Source organism: Cyrtonyx montezumae, unplaced genomic scaffold (assembly GCF_038088225.1).
Source record: "Cyrtonyx montezumae isolate F1298 unplaced genomic scaffold, pur_monq_1.0 scaffold_17, whole genome shotgun sequence".
Classification (NCBI taxonomy): Eukaryota; Metazoa; Chordata; class Aves; order Galliformes; family Odontophoridae; genus Cyrtonyx; species Cyrtonyx montezumae.
In genome coordinates, this window is record NW_027071903.1 from 10,845,957 (window position 1) to 10,862,020 (window position 16,064).

The window sequence follows — 16,064 nt, forward strand, 5'->3', positions numbered from 1 at the left end:
CTTCGCTTGCTTGTTCACAGGATAAGACTGTTGATAGATGAATAAAGTGCCACTTGAGGTTGTTAACAACCAGGACTGGTAATGCTAGTTCAACTAAGATAAACAGTGAAATGCCATGGCAATTAGCATTAAAGTCTCACTTGGCCAGTGCTGATATTTAAAGTCACAGATAAAGCGCTTTACGGATACCCATGGCCATGGGGGCTGGAGGTATTTATTCCACCCTTGCTCCAACTGCTGCATGCACATCTGTGTAGTGCATGCCCAAGGCATTCCTGCACACTCATCGTGCCAGTAGGAAGCAGGAGAATGAAAACTGTAATGTTTCAGTCTGCGGCAATTAACCCCCTCACCCTGCAAGGAGTGGAAGGGAGGAAAAGCTCAATTAAAGAGATTTGGAGTTTCCAGTAAGTGCAAAAGTATGAAGGGAAGCAAAAAACCAGCACTGTGGGGCTCACATTCCTCCTCTCTCTTTACAGCCTTCTCAGGGAATATTTTTTACTTTTGATGTCTTTAATCACACTCCTTGCCGTTTGGCCGTGCCATCTGTTAAGGCCATATCCCTCAATGGCTCTGCACATGTGACTCCTGTGAGATTCAATGGAAACTTTGTGTGGCTTAACTGGATCGGCAGATGTAAACAGAGGTACTTCAATTTATACTTTCTTGGAATCAGAGCCCTGGGGCACTCACAGCTTGCACTGATCAAGGACAGATTCTTATAAGAATTTTCCTGGTCCAATAAAGGGGATGCTAAAATCAATTAAAGATTACAAACTTGACACTTTAGGAGTCTGAAACTTGGAGTCATCTTAGCTAGAGACAGTGAATTAAAGGAGTAAATCGCAGTGTTTCCAGAAGTGGGGCAAGACTTTCATTTCTTATCCTCCTAAAAACATCATACCTGCAACCTAATCCCTTATAATTAAATCACAAATTAGGTAGGCAGCATTCAAGGATACTACTTATGTAGTTGCTGATCTTTCTAATATGAGCTAAAGAAGTTAATTTTAGAGCTTTTTTTAATGTAGGTGCTGATTTTCTCCGGAAACTCACAGTGAGCTAAGCCTGCATCCTGCTTGTCCTGTTAGCCACCTCCCTGAGGATGCACAGGATGGAATAAATGGCCAGAAATTTCTGCTTCCAGGCACACAAGAGCTACTTTCACTATGTCTGTGACTTCAGCAGAGAAAACTGAAGAACCAAAGTGATTCTGAGGCAAGTAACTGTTCCTTTTCCTTAAGAGAGGCTGTGGCATCTTTAACTGCCTAACTCCTAAATCCCCTAAATGCTGTAATAGTGGGTTTCTGTGGATGCTCTGGGACATGGGAAGTGAATGCTCATACTCAGTAAGGCCTCAGATTCCAAAATGCTCTGCCATCCTTTAGGAAATGCTTGGAAAGATGTCACTACATAAGGAACTCGAACGAGACAATTTTTTTTCCTGTTGACTCTCTGCTGTGCCCTTTCATGGGTTTAAAATCCACTTATCTGAAAGTGTGCAGTTACATTTTGTCCTTTTTCATCATTTAAATGCATCTTCTTGATCTGGAGAAATAAAAGCAATTTGAAAAATTAGAGATTTTGTTTTCATATGTGCTGCCAAGTCTGATGCTGCAAAGTAACTGCTGAATTGGCACAAGCAGTTTGAGAGAGCCAGCAGATTTAGGAAGGGAGAAGATAAACCTTATTATGTTTCTTTGCCAAAGGAGAAAAGAAACGATATTGACTTAAATGTGGGAAATTTAAAAGGGGCCATATGTTCTCACTTTGTGCTTTGTTTCTAATAGATAGACAGAAATCTTTGAAGTGTGGATTGGCACAGTAGGGTGCATGCTTCTGTAGAGAAAAGATGCTAAATGGGGAGGATGTGAGGGGGCACATGAAACTCTATTAGCCATGCAATAGCAAAGAGAGAAAGGCAAATCCAATGATAATGTACATCTGTTTCAGGGAATTTATAAGCTTTGAACATTTTTTATGTGCAGATAAGTGGATCCTTTTCTTACCATAACTTAGAACTTCAAAGCAGATTGTGTGGATAATGCAAATTGCTGAAATATGAGATTTTTCTACAAAGAGGTTTCCAAAAAAGAAAAAAAAAAAAGAATTAAGGCTAATTGATGCCACAGTCTTTTATGTACAGTGTAAAAACTCTACAAAAATTGATTTTTATGAACTAAGAAATTGATGAAAAAATATTGAAGTCTGATGTTTGCATTCAGGGACTGCAATTTGAAACTGAGGTTCTGTGAATTAAACATTTGTCTCCGATATCACTACAGCAATATTATATCATAAATTAAGATATGTAACCGAGCTGTAATTGTATCCAAGTCTGCCATGTCATAGGAATGTAAAACTGTGAGTGTGGCATGATATGCTGCACCTGATGGTACTGTTGCTGTGTAAAACAGGAATTTCTAGGGTATGAGAGAAGTGATTACAAGAGACAAAAAAATAACAAGGAGGAGGCAGGAGTTGGAGGGTGATTACGTGGTAAATGTTGGAAGTAGAACTGCCTAGAAAAATCATTTTTTCTCTGAACTAGGGGCTTGTGACTGGACCTGGGGGTGCTGCCTGCATTCCAGATGGGAGATGTACATGTTCCCCTTGAAAGTGCAAGCCTATTACATTCTGTGCAAGAAAGGACACATAAGCACAGGCATTTATAAGAATCTCATTTATTGCACATGCTGCAGAGGTGCAGTCCCTTCCTCTCCTGTCAGCCTCGGTCTGTAAAGCCCATTTTCTGTTTCTCTCTGAGCTGTAACCTCAGATCTGGGCATGGGGTGCTAGTGCTCATCCCAACGCCAAGCACACAGGCAACACAAGTGGGAGCTCACATCTCGCTGCTGAGACACCGCTCAATTGGGCTTCAGCTGGCAGCCCCAAGGGGTCCTGCTTTCCTGTCTGAGCAGGACCCTCCTCATCTCAGCCTTGGATTTTGTCTCCTATCTTCCAAATCCTTGCACCATCCTGCTCACCAGGTTCTCCAGACACAGCCATGACTCACTCCAGATGCTCAGTCATGGCAAGACATTTTCTTGAGGTTTCCCTCGCTCTGGATGGGCCTTTGAAGAGGAAGGGCATCCCATGGGCACGCACTCAGCCATGGCTGGCAGCACAGACTCCGGGAAGGCTTTGATCCTGCCTAGAGGTGCCTTGTGCATCCATCTTCACGGAACCTTCTGGAAGGTTCCCAGGGCAGCCCTTGCCGGTTCCATAAGGTTCCACAGCCCTCAGGGCCCATTTCCGCCCCCAGGAAGCCTTGTTTGTTCCACCGCAGCCTGTGGGCTCCACGGGGAGCGGCATCTCTGCCCTGCCAGCGCCGGGCGATGCGAGCTGAGGAGGAGCTGCTGCGCTGCCTCACCGCGCAGGTACGGCCACAGAACAATGGGGTTTTGTGATCATCTTACTCAGTTTGGCTGCAGACACACACCGAGCCTCCTTGCTGCAATCAACAACAAAGTAACCCTGCAATGCAAACCTAACCTATTTCAGGCAACAAACACGGGCCCCGCCTTCAGGCGCCTTTCCTATAGGCACCTTTCCTATAGGCGCCTTTCCTATAGGCACCTTTCCTGTAGGCACCTTTCCTGTAGGCACCTTTCCTGTAGGCACCTTTCCTGTAGGCACCTTTCCTGCAGGCACCTTTCCCACGGGCGCCAGCCCCGGGTAATCCCTGAGGTGGCAGCAGCAGCGCCCCGCAGCGGGCTGAGGGAGAACTGCCCCGGCAGCCCCGGGAGGGCGGGGGCGGCGGTGCCGAGAACAGCTGTGTGCCATCGGACTAAAGATAGAAACGGAAAGCACGCAGATAATTGCGTTCCCAAGTGGCGGCGTACAAAGTGTACAGACCCAACAGAGCAGTGTCTTCTGCTTGTTTTGATCAACTCCGTTTCTCTCGCTTTCCCCGTGGCTGCCAGGGAACCCCTCGCACCTCGCTCTCATCCACGTCCTCTCTCTCGGTGCCACCCCCATGGCAAACGCAGCACGGTGTTCTGTACCTGCCCCAACTTTTTCTGCTGGCTAGCTATAATATTAGATATTTCACCCTAAGGGCGGAGGTGACATGCCCTGAGCAGCTCAGGCTGGCAGTATGAACCTCGAGTTTTTGTTTTTTCTTCTCTGATGTCTTTCAGTCATTTCCTTTCTCCTTCAGGGGGCCCAGCTACCTGGTCTGTAGCTCTGATAACTTTTGACATAAACTAGATACAGACTCTCTTTTTTTCAGAGGTCTGTGTACAAGATTACTCAGAGGATCAAAGCAATTTTAAAAACTTCATCTGAAAGTGGTCTTCAAGGAAAATGAGTTTGTGTTGTTTCTCTCAGGCTCTGAGAGGAGGCAGAAGGGCGCTTTGTGCAGTAATCCCACAAACTGCTCTAGGATGTTCAAGGGAAAGTCTTGGCTCAACTGCAGTTCTGCAGCAGGTTGTAAAGCTGAAGGGCTGTGACAGGTTTGAGCTCTCTGCTTGTAATTATGCTCAGAGATTGAAAGATGAAAATGCTCAGTGTGAAGAGCTGCTTTCTTTCCTCTTAAGTGTAACAGTCAGCTCTAAGTTTGCACTTCTAAACTGCTTCAATTAGAAGTATTGGGCGGACTTCAAGTCTTCTTTTCTTTCAGTATAGCTTCCTGTGAACTCTGGCATTTAAATTTAACCCTGTTTTAATTCCAGATGTAATCTTCCAGCTGAAACCTTGAGTTTTCTGAAGGTAATATCATTTGTAGCTATTTCATGCCTGATCATCATCAGTAATTAACTTGATTATCTGATGATGAGATACACACTTTTTTCTTTTTTTTTTTTATTATTGTGACCTTTCTTTCTAAAGTGTTCCTGCTTTAATCTGTTAACAGTCCAATTTTTTCATTCTTTGGGATCTAAGTGTTTAGTCCACACTTGTTTAACACTGCAATCCACAATTATGAGCTCCTTGAGGGAATTATGAATCAACCAAGCTTCATCTTCATGCACAGGAGACCCAGTGCCCTGTGAGCTGTCAGTCATCTCTATAATGTACAGAATGGGTTGTCAAAATGACTGCTATGTTGTTGATCAATAAAATGACAGCTATTCTTTATAGTAAGAACCTAAATTGCAAATGTATTTCACCATGATTGCCACGAGTTTCATATCTCTAGTGATAGAGGGTTAGACCCAGTTAAGTCTTTAATCATTTTCTATGATATAGTAGTAGTTTAATTAGCAGTAAAACTGTCAGCTCTAATTTGGGGAACTGGCCACTTGCAATAGATTTTTTTTTTCTCTTTCTGCCTGTTGCTGAAGGTGCTTACAATTCTGGTTTCTGCTTCTGAGCTCCTCAGGTAAGGTGACTTGTCTGTAGGCGATATTTTTAGATGGAGAGGTGTAATGGTTAGAAGTGTGATAGCATGTCTTAAGTCTCTAACAGTACAAGAACTGCTTTTCTCCCTTAACTGCAACACTGTGTGCAGCTGGGGGCAGACAAGTGAGTCTGATGTTACAGTGGTGCAATGTACAACAGCTGTAGTGCCAAACAAGAAGAGCAATGCACCCATTGCTTTCTGGGAGGTTTCAGAGAGGTTGGAAAGATTGGACAGGAGTGGTCAGGTTACCACTGTGTAATGCTTCTTATCTGCAGCTGCAGAGGGAGCGGACCACTGTCCTTAACCAGAAGCTCCAGCTATGTGATATGAGTCGGCGACTAATGAGCTGATTTGCTTATGAAATTCTGGAGATGGTGATGCCTCACAGAGGTCCCAAATCTGCACTAAGTAAATATTACCAAAATAGGCAGTGTTGGCAGGTACTTTGGTGTAGCATTTACAGTTTTGACAGCAGCCAGTGCTGTGTGCATTTAAGGGGTGGGATAAAGCCCTCAGCACTGACAAGTGACTTTCCCAGGCTCCTCAGAGCTGTGTTGAGGCCTGTAGCAAAGGGGTGATCCCAGCCTTCCAGATCTCCCAGACCCTCATTCTGTGTGGCAGCCTGATGATGGCTGCTGTAATTCTGATCGTTTTGTTTACTCTTGTTGACTGCACAGTATTAAGTGTAATGCTTTTGTTCATGGCTGTACCATGGGATTTCAGGGTCTGTTCTTCCTGTGTGTGGGTGGGGGGATGCAGTGGGCTGTGCTTCAGCCAGGTGCTCATGCAGTGGTTTTTGCCTGCCAGGGGCTGCAGGGGTGCAAAAGGAGTAAAAGCTGTAGCCCAGAAGTTCTGGTGCTGTCTGAAGCCATGCCCAGAAATAAGACTAGTTCACACTGGGCAAGTTGCTGGACTCGTGGATACTGGTACAGAAACGTGCTGCTGCAGCCAAAGTAGTTTGGGCTGGGTATAGCATCTTAAAGGGGCATAACTGCTGCTCTGGAAATTAATCTGCTTCCATTAACTTTCCATCTCTTCTCTCCTGCTACACAGCTTTGACAAAACTAAAAAGGGTTTCCTGCAGCTGAGTTGGAACTGGCAACTACTTGTTTAAGAATAGGCTAATGCCTAGTGGGAATGTTTATAGTGATCTGTGACTTCACCAGGGCTTATTTTGGGTTCAAGAAGAAAGGAGGACAAATATGGCTTATAGATAATGTGCTTTTCAGTGTTTGGCCTGGACATCAAAGCAACCATGCAGCACTTTGCCTAGTTAGTCCTTGTGCCTCTATACAGTTCTCTTAGACAGCATCCCACAGACAGCCTGGAAAAGGTGCTGGGGTGCGTTCCTGCAAGCGAGGTGAAAGGAAGTGAGAAACAATTAGCAGTAGTGCACAGCAGGGCACTGCACTGTGATATTTTTATTACTGTCATATAAGTGATATAAATAACATTGTGTATTTTTCTTTTAAGCATTTTAATCTTGGTGTTCTTAGCCAACTAATAACAATAGTGAAGCCAGAAGGCTTCATACATGACTTAGAGATCAACAGACAGTCCTCTGAGGTAGACTGAGTCAGTGCCTTGACAGGGAGGGAATCTCACTGGGATAACGTTGAAAGCAGAGAGCAGAATAACAATGAGTGTCAGGAGCATTGAGCCTACAGAGGAGTTGAATGCAGAGGGCAACAGTGACAGAGAATGAACTCCAAAAGACAGAAATAAAAAGGTTAAGTCATACACACAACTGCATACTGTCAGAAGGTGCTGCATAAATCTGTCAAATCTGTCAAAAAAAAAAAATCCTCTACTAACAATGGTATTTTTAGGCAATATCATTCTCCTCAAAATCCAAATTAATTCATAGGTTATTTTTTTTCCCTGACACTCAAAATATCTGCTGGAAAACCTCTTCCATTCTTCAGCAAGTGCTTGTCAGCCAAAGGCAAAGGACTGACGCTCTCAGGCTACTGTTTTCAAACCTGGAGTATTTCAAGAGCCACCTCTGAGATCTCAGTGCTCCTTGCTCGGGGGCGTCAATTTTATTTGGTTGGCTTATGCAGCCCAGTAGGTAATTACCAGTGGGTAACTTTTCCTATTTGGTTGTTAAAAGTTCTCGACTACCTTACAAAAAGACACGTTTTTATGAACACTGTACGTCTCTTTCATTTTTTTTAATAACTATTTTTTTTGTTTGTGAGGGCAGAAGGAACACGACATACTGTTTGCTGAACCACCTTTTAGCCTTGGTACCAATAAGCTTGTTTGTTCTCCTTCTCACTAGTGGTAGCAAAGCTAGAAAATGTAGCATAAAATGGGCTCAGATGTTTGTTTTCTTTTAACCACTTGAGGGACAGAAACAACCTTTAGATGTCTCCAGTGTTACAAGGACTTTAGACAATCTGTAGGTTTAGATGTTTACAAGAAACTAGAAGGGGTCATTTGGATTGACCCGTGGGAGTAATTTGCTCTTTAGTCTTGGCCCACTTTTAGCTTGGTTTCTGCATCTTTCAAAGCAGACTGCAAACCATACATTAGTGAAGCTTTCTCAAAAGCTAGGCCTAATGAAAGGTTTGTTTGGTGCAAGATTAACTTGTTTGCCGTTTAATGGATATTGGCTAATGAGAATTTCCTTTGGCTCTCTGCAAACTTTGAGTCAGATCAGATGGTTTGTGGTGCACTAAGCCTCTTTGGTCTCATCCACACACAACCATGTCTGTGAGTGTTTGCAGAGCCATCTTCAAAAACCCACTCATTCACTTCTTTCAGAAACAGACATCAACTTGGCTCCTGCCAAGCTTAGTTTTCCAGGTCAGTCAGATCTTCACAGGTTTAAATAAAAGAAAAGCAAGGCAAACAAGGTTTAGCTATTAAACATCCCTGTACCTATCCTGGCTGTCTGACAGGATTACAATCACCTGTCCTATGTGGGGCAACCAGAGCACACCAGCAGCCATGTGGGTTCCACCTTGGTGACCTAGGGGAGCTCTGAGCTAGGGGGGACATCTGCAGAGTGTGACACAAAACCCCTGCCCCAACTGCCAAGAAAGCTTTACTCTGACTTGAGCAGAAGCTGGATCAGGCCTCCCATGAATTGTAATGAGCAGTTACATTAATCCACTGCTATGTAGCTGTGGAAATCCTGCATCCCCCTCACTGGGATGACGACGCAAGGCTAAATCACCATGGATATTCGATTGCATTCTGGCTCGTGTAGCTGTAAGAGCATTACCAGGCAGCATTTTATCTAAGGCAAGTGCGCTCTACAGTGCTCACAACAAATCTCAACTTATTGGAACTCTGGTGATTAAATGTTTTACAGGCCCCTGCAACATCAGAAGGCTCCGTGAAATAGGCATGGCTGCTTTCAGTATGATCTCATAGCGATCTGATTACCACTTTGGCTCACTTCTCACAGTCATTCAAGTGGGCCTTCAAGGAAGTGTAACCCTTTCCCCTTCACACTTCCTTGGTATGTAAAGCACTTGCTCAAGGACAAAAACTTTGAGTTCAGAATCTATAATGCTGGAGTCAAATGGGCAAATGAATCTGTGCTGGTCTTCAAGCACAGTGCGGCAGAAAAGGAGGTGATGTAGTTAGGCATCTTGTTTTGGAAAATTTCAGACCCTACGCTGAAAATAAAAGGTGTGTCTGTGGCAGAAGGTTTGGGCTAAACACAGTTCTCCTGCATCTGTTACGGCAAATGTTTTACGTATGTTCTTGTGTTGGCTCCTGTTATTGATGAAGTTCTGTCTGAAAGGAGTGGCCGACACTACAGCATGTGCAGAGCGCTCGCAGCCACTCGCTGGAAACGCAGCTCCTGCAGATTAACAGTGTGACCAAAGTTTTCACCCCCCTCCTTTTGGAGAGGGCGCATTACAAATGCACATCAAAGCAAACGAGCTCCATTCTGACTTACAGTCTGAGCATGTTCCTGACAAACCGCATCTGATGAAGAGTCTTAAAGAAGTAGCAGGGCAACGCTGCCGGCAGCGAGACAACAGAAGGGCTGGCCCCTTCCGCCAGAGCAGGGAGCACAGTTAATCAAAGGGTTTGTGCTGGGGAGAGGGGCGGGCACTTTGCATTGAAGCAAGGCAGTCGAATAATGCATATGCAATGACCTAGCTAGGCAGCATTCTAACAAATCACATTTAATTACATATCTTTCCGTCTCATGATATTCTTCTCACTACCACTGCAGTCTGGGAAACCAATAACAAATGTTCATTTTGAATGTCTCTATTCTCTAGCCTTAATTATGCACATTTCTACTGTTCTTATAAGGATGGGGGAGCTCTTCACTTCAAGCACTGAAATAAAATTCATTCTGGGACCAGAGGGAGCTGCTGGGTTGGCCACCTGCATGGGAACGGGGCTGTCATGTTTAGGTGCTGGCTGTTTGCCATCCTGGCCGAACCCAGTAGTACAATTTCTTCAGCTACAGCATGGGAGCTTTTCTGCGTCCCTCCCAGTGGCCTTTGAGTGGAAAATGCAAGGCATACGCTGTTATCAGCAGTAGTGAGGTGATGCTGGGGGTCACAGTGCCTGGAGCACATACAACTTGCAGGTGTGAAACAAATAAGCTCTTAAATAAAGTACTTGCTCCTTACACCACCATCACTTAGGCGCTGGGATCCGCACTTGATGGACAGGAACAAGACAAGACAACAAGCTTGTTTTCTCACTGGGAACAAAATGTTTAAACAAGTTTGGTGAAGAAGGCAAACATGTCCACGTATTCATGGGGAAAGCAGTAGTATTTCTTTAAGGGAAAAAGAGCAAACTACAAGTTCCCCTGGTCTTGGCAAATCATGAGGCGTTTTTCATTTTGTAACATCAAAGTCGGCTCCTCTTCTTTGATGTCTTCACATGCTGTTTAAGGTAAAGCATGAATGAAGAAATGTCAATCTGCAAGGTGTCCATGTAGTTTATGCTGAACACTGAAGAGGACTTGTAGATAAAAGGCAAACACAAGGTTTGATAATGAATGTCCAACAAGGAGGTGTGCATATCTAAAAGGAAACACTCAGCTGGAGAACAGCTCTGCAAACCTTAAAACTCTGCGTAACCCAAGTTTAAGAGATTAAGGAAAAAGTGGGATTTTTTTTTTAAGTGGGGAACCAAGACAACCAGGACAGGAATTCTGTAAAAATCCTGGTTGTTTTGTAAGAAAGGCTTTTACTCAACAGCCATAAATGTGCCACCCACTGTGCTTAATGTGATAGTGTGCGATTTTCAGAAGATTCGGAGTCAATGCCAGGGAAAGCAGCACAGAAGGGACTGCAAAGCAGCGTGGCTTATTTGAGAAGTTTGTGGTGGTTGATTTGTGGTGCCTCGTCTCTCAAAACTTGCAGAAGTCATGCGCTGAATTAAATGAGGAAAAGCGTCGATTAGAGTCAGTGTCAGATAAAGGTGACTAGATCATTGGTGTGTGATAGCTGAGGAATGGATATCCACAGTAATCCAGGGGAAAAGGAGGTAAAATGTCACAGCTTTGATCAACACACTGAAATTCTCATCGGAGAGAGGAAGCCTCTATTTTGTAAGGAAAGCTATCCATGATTCCCAAGAAATGGTGCAGTAGTGACCTAGCTCAGCAGGCAGAGCAGGCTGCCCATGGCAATGGGAGCAGCTGAAATAGTCCACCTTGAGCTAAGCTGGTGTGCAACATCTGACATCTTCCTCCTTAGGATATGAAAGAAACAGCCGAGGTACCTTGTTGCCATTTAAAATCTCAGCTTAAAGTGCAATGGGATGGGATGATTCTAAAAAAGGATATTGTGTTATAAAAAGAGATGGCAAAAACATTCCCAAAGCATTCTGAAAGTGTTTTCTTTGCTGTGAGCTGTGCTAAATTGCTGATGCACTTAATCCACTGCTCAGAAATTACAGGTCTAGCAGACAACTGCATCCACCTTATTAAGAAAGTTATTTTTAAATTCAGATTTTTCTGATTTTAAAAACAGCGTAAGTACAACTCTAGGCTGAAACTGACAGCAGTTTTCCTCAAGTATTTTTCAGTCAAATTAAATCCCAGGCTTCTGCAGTCTTTGTGGTTGAACTGTTACAAAGAGACATCCAGATTTGCTTTATTTGTCTGGGAGATATCTAAATATTTGCTGGGAAATATAACTTTTGAGAAGAGAGATTAGCTTTCAAGCTCCAAGTCTTTTAAATGTCAGCTCTGTGAAAACTACTGACAGTCAGTAGGTGGAGAGTTAGTATTGTCTGACAAGGAAATTCGTGGGGAGCAACTTCAAAATGCAACACAGAAGAAAAGAATTTCAGGACTCTCAAAAGACTTCGGAAGCAAGAAAGTTTTACCCTTCAGCACTTGTGCAGAAGGAACGGTATTTGTTCTAGGAGGCTTAATCACCTCATTTTGTTATCATCCTCAGTTCAGTTTCTCCAGACAGAGGGTTGAAATAGGACTGGCAGATAAGGGATGATCTTGGCATTTGAATCTTGAGAAGGCACAAGAAGCAGTAGATTAACTTTCCGAAGTGTGTTCTCTCTCAGGCTGGACCACAGTGTTCTTCAGTGGGGAACTGCGTGGCTCCAGTGTACAGCGGTGATGACAATGTGTTCTTGTATCACGTATTGCAGCTGGGCCTAAAAGCCCTCACAGCCTCAGTTGTGTGAGATGCTTTGTACAAATCTCGTGCAAGGATAATCCCTGCTTAGTAGAACAGATCTGTTACGGCATTGCTCTCCCGTTGTGCTCCAGCTCTGAAATCCAGGGTGGTTATCACCAGCAGGGAGCCAGGTGTCTCTGTGGAACAGCAGTGAGGTGGGCTCTCAGGTGGGTCTTCCTTCTCTTTTCTGATGTATACAGGATGCTTAACACTAGAAAGCCTCAACTTTTCCACCCCCACTGTTTTCCACTAGTTTAATGTAATCCCTTTAAACAACTTTAATTTTTCATCCTTAGGAGCTTTGATCTGGTTTGTCCCTCCCTAGAGAATAGCTCTGGTTTGGTTCTGTCCCCATTCTCATTCTTTGTGTCTGCCTCACACACCTCCTACCTTTGTAACTCCCTCCTTGCTGAGCACCACGTCACCTGCAGCTCCCTGTGTGCTCCCTACTACCTGTGTGCCGGGCACCAGCCCCTCTCCTCTCCCTGTAGCCCTGCAGAAGCCTCCTCCTGCCACCTCCGAGGTGTTTCTCCCAGTGGTTTGTGCTCCGCTGGGCTGCGGGTGCCTGGGGTGCCTGGATCCACCTCTTCCCTGCAGGGCTGGAAATCTGACAGCGCTTAAGCAGCAGTGACTGGTAACAATAAGAAGAGTCTTCAGAGGGTTACATTTACATGCAGAAAGACACAGGGACGTTTATGTGTTCCAGATGGCCCAAAGCAGGTGGATGTTATAATGCAGATAGAGCTTACAGCAATGCCAGAAGAGAAGGGGGCACGTTGTTACTGCAGAAGCATCTCAGGGTCCTAACCCCGGCTGTACTGTATCTCCTGTTTTACTGGCACTGTACAAATGCATGATCAATTACTGGCATGAAAAGATCACAATCTGAACAGGCAGAGAAGTGCAGAGGGCAGTGGATACAGAAGACCTCTCCAGCGCCACACAGACTGTCAGGGCCAGAGCTGGGACTCCGCTCATGGCCTTTCAGTACTAATAGGGCCTTCTGGTCCTTGCTGCTGATGGTTGAATGGGCTGCTCTGTTTATTTGCTGACAGCCCTCCAGCCTGCAAGCCGGCTCAGCAGTCCTCAGCTCCATCTGGAAGCAATGGGACTGTTAGCAGTTAGGTGCCTTAGTCTTTCAAAGGCTCTGAGCATTAGTTCTGGAGAAACTTGTCAGAAACAAACCCAGAACAGTCTTCAGGAGGGACTGGTTTGGGGCAGCAGTGAGGGTACAAGACTGCAGGCTTACAGCGTGCAGCTAAGTGAAGCTGTGAACCTCTTGACACCCTTTGCATCACTAAATGGACTGAACCCACTAAAGGCCAGGGATGGTACGAAAGCTCAGTGTGTAGCATTCAGTGAGCATGTTGAGCTTATGGCACACAAGGGATTTCAGGCTCCATGTGAAGCTCAATGTGAGCTTAGTCAGTTGGTATGGAAGTGAAATACAAAACGAGCTCCAGAGGGAATCCTGGGAAAGACAGTGGAAAGGCAGACTGTTGTTCAGAAAACGGCCAACAGAACCACCGAGAAACACACTGCAGTGAGCAAGAGCTGCTGCAAAGGGAAATCCTGCCCTGATCTGCTGCAGTTCGGTGAGGTGTCAGTGTGTGTCTGAATAAAGGAGATCCAGTGGACATCAACACTGAGACTTTCAGTGGGTTTTTTTCAGCCTTTTTCACAAGGCTCCATGCAACAGACTCAGGGAAAACAGCTTGCCTGGAGACTGGTGACCAGATTATTTTATGGGCTGAAAACTGGTTAAAAGACAGGAAAGAAAGGGTTGGTTGATTACTTTCCCATTGCTGGAGACAAAACACTAGTCTGGATGCACCACGGGCCTAATCCAGCATTTCTTGAGTTCTTGAAGCAGCTGCAATCTTTGCCAGCATAGATTTATGAAGTGGCCATGAGAATGTCTTCTGTATTACCTAGAAGCAATGAGGAGTGCTCTGCTCCCTGTGTTCAGCCAGGAGTGATTTGCAAAGAGAGGTATGCATATTATGCAGAACTGGGGAGAATCAATGTTGGGCCATCCTCGTTAGCCTAATTTAGAAACTTTTGAGGTAAAGCACAACTTCGAGCCCTGCTGGATCTGGGTGTTGCAGTCTTGATCTCGGAGCACCTGGCAGCTAATTTACTTGTGCAGAGACAGTTCATTTTCAGTGCTTCTGAATTTTGGTTTAAAACTGCCTTGGACTGTGTAGCTTTTTACCGGTGCATTCATTGTATGCCTTACTGAAAAAATAATGGGCAAATGAGCTGTCGGAGACCCAAAAGGGATGATTGTAATTTTCAGTTTATTATGAGGAGAAAATACATCTGGAGTGATCAAAGGTAGAAGCTTTGCCCTCCAGAGCAAACGCAGCCCTGTGCCGAGCAGGCACATTGTGGCACACCTGGGGGTGAGCCATGGGTCGGATGCCTGAATCTTATTTTTGCAAATTTCCATTTAGAAGAGGGGAGCAGAAATGAGAGCAGAGCTGTGGAAGGGGCAGGAGCTGGGAGGAAATTGAGCAGTGATTAAAACAGACTGAAGGATTCCACCCCCAGCAGAAGCAGCTTTGCTGCTGGGTCATCTCATGCTGCCTCAAGTTTTCAAAACCAACGTCAACCTTGTTTCACTACAGAAGGAATAAAACAAACTTTCACTCCAGCTCAGTGTCTCGCTTGGAACATGAATTTCAAGTATCAGTCAAGCTGGTTTTGTTGGTTTTTTTGGCAGGACCCTGAAGATTTTTCCAGCGTGTGATGGAAGAGAGGGGGAGTGAGGTAGTCAGCTTCCTTTTAATCTGAGGCACCGGGAACTGTGCTAGCCTCCCAAAACGGGGGTCTGGGAGACAGCAGGGTGGGAACGCGTGGTCCTGTGATGCTGGGGCAGCTGGCACTGTAAGTAAAAACTAGCCACTGGAGGATCACTCACTGTCACGTGGTATCATGAATAAAGAGAATACTCCCAATAACCTGAGTGGAAGAATGGGACACCCAGAACTGTGACGAGAGCTCTCTGAAATTACAGGAGGCAATCAGATAAATAAATTTAAGGTAAAGTTGTGGGAGTTATTTGCCATCATGGAATGTCAGTGAAAGCAAAGACGAGCAGAAGACAGCCTTATTTGTGAGAATCAGATGCTCTCAATGTATTTGACAGTTCTCTGAGCAGAGGAGGCATTCTGTGAGCTGGTGTTACAAAACCAGGTTGCTACGTTCTTCATAAAAACACAGTGTGTGTGAATGTCACCTAAGTTCTTTCAGGTCCAGCAGAGGAAAAGCTGCAACAGTGGAGAAGTATGGTGGAATTAAGAAATATCTGCTTGGAGAGATGGGCTTTGGAGTGAATTCTCTTTGTCAGCATGCACAGAGCAGGTACAGCAGTATGCTGGGGCTGTGACAGTACCAGTGCAGGAGGAGGCAGTCACCGTGGGTCTGGTCATACAGGTGTCATATAGGTGTTGTGGGGCATGGCTGGGTTAGTGGGGTGGAGCACAGTGCTGCATGGGCTCCACGCTGCATTACACGTGTTAAATTGATCTGCTGTGCTCTGCTGTTCTCTGGAGGGTCAGAGGGAAGAGCCCTGGAGCATTCTGAGAAGATTAAAGAGGCTTAAGTAGACCTTGACTGGAGTGAAAACAATGACTAAACCTGACCACCCACTCCAGGTATTTCTTCAATGAGGAGGAGTGCTGAGAACTGAAAATCTGATGGTGATAACAACTGGATTATTGCACGCTGGATAGTCCACAGCCCACAGAGTTGGTACTTAGGTCTTGTCTCATCAGTGCTAACAGCAGTTCAGGCTCTCTGCACCATTTCTGACTTCCAGTGTCAGAAAGCAGGCTGACAAGAACTAAGCAGGTCTGCTCAGGTATCGTATCAAAGAGCAGGAAACATAGCCAAGTCTAGGACTGGAGACTGGTGGAGGCATTCAGCGAAGGTCTTATAATTTAAGTTCCAGGTTAAGTCAGAGTAAGCCTAAAATGAGGAGTCGAGAGTGTTCAGCAAAAGCTTTGAAAAAGTTTCTTTTTTTCTTCAGAAGTGCTGTAACTTGGTATTAAAGACACTCCTAATTTTTCAAGTGCAGA

The 16,064-nt window shown here is 44.9% G+C and overlaps 1 protein-coding gene across 1 annotated transcript in view; it reads left to right on the forward strand.

The window, feature by feature from the left end:
• Nucleotides 1–10,463, forward strand: part of NKD1 (NKD inhibitor of WNT signaling pathway 1) — a 118,881-nt gene extending 108,418 nt beyond the window's left edge. Inside the window, exon 11 of the transcript XR_010622003.1 lies at nt 10,443–10,463. The gene's annotated coding sequence lies outside the window, so the exon portion shown is untranslated. The remainder of the gene's footprint in view (nt 1–10,442) is intronic.
• The last annotated feature ends 5,601 nt before the right edge of the window (nt 10,464–16,064 follow it).